The 557-nt window shown below is 62.5% G+C and overlaps 1 protein-coding gene across 1 annotated transcript in view; it reads right to left on the reverse strand.

The window, feature by feature from the left end:
* The window catches only part of SHANK3 (SH3 and multiple ankyrin repeat domains 3), a gene marked incomplete at its 5' end in the record, with an annotated part of 45365 nt that overhangs the window by 44433 nt on the left and 375 nt on the right, over window positions 1–557 (reverse strand). The gene's annotated exons all lie outside the window — the stretch shown is intronic.

The following is a 557-nucleotide window of genomic DNA, read 5'->3' on the forward strand; positions in this document are numbered from 1 at the left end:
GGTCACTACCATGGACACCACCAACACAGAGGTCAGGCGTGATGTACGCCCAGCTGTCTGCCTGCAGTGCCCTTTCTGTCTCATTCCCATCCCCGGGATTCCCTGGAAACCTCAGTCCTCTTCCAAGACCAGGTTCCAGGCTGACCTTCCGAGACATCCCGTCTCTGGGAAGAACTGTCCCTACTTGCCGGGGCCACCACGGAGGCCAAGCCGGCTCTGAGCTCTGCCACCGTAATTCTTGGCTTCAGTGCTCACTGCACTTGCCACCCCCACCTCCAAACCGTGGGTCTGGGTCCCCTTGCTCACAGGGCGCTCAACAGCCTTTACACCGTGGACGGGTGAGCAAACGAGGAAGCTTAGGTCGCCCTTCGGACAACTTCACGGGCGGGGAGGAGGAGACGCTGACACCGACATGCACACAGACCACGGCTGGCTTACTCCACACAGCGCTCCGGGCACTCACGCCTGCTCACACCCCATCGCACGTGCCGCTGACCGCACGCACGGCACGCGGCTCACACCTCACGCGCCAGACACACAACTCAACACCCCCCCCC

The sequence above is a fragment of the Neophocaena asiaeorientalis genome, unplaced genomic scaffold, assembly GCF_003031525.2.
Source record: "Neophocaena asiaeorientalis asiaeorientalis breed wild unplaced genomic scaffold, Neophocaena_asiaeorientalis_V1.1 scaffold242, whole genome shotgun sequence".
NCBI classification, from domain to species: Eukaryota; Metazoa; Chordata; class Mammalia; order Artiodactyla; family Phocoenidae; genus Neophocaena; species Neophocaena asiaeorientalis.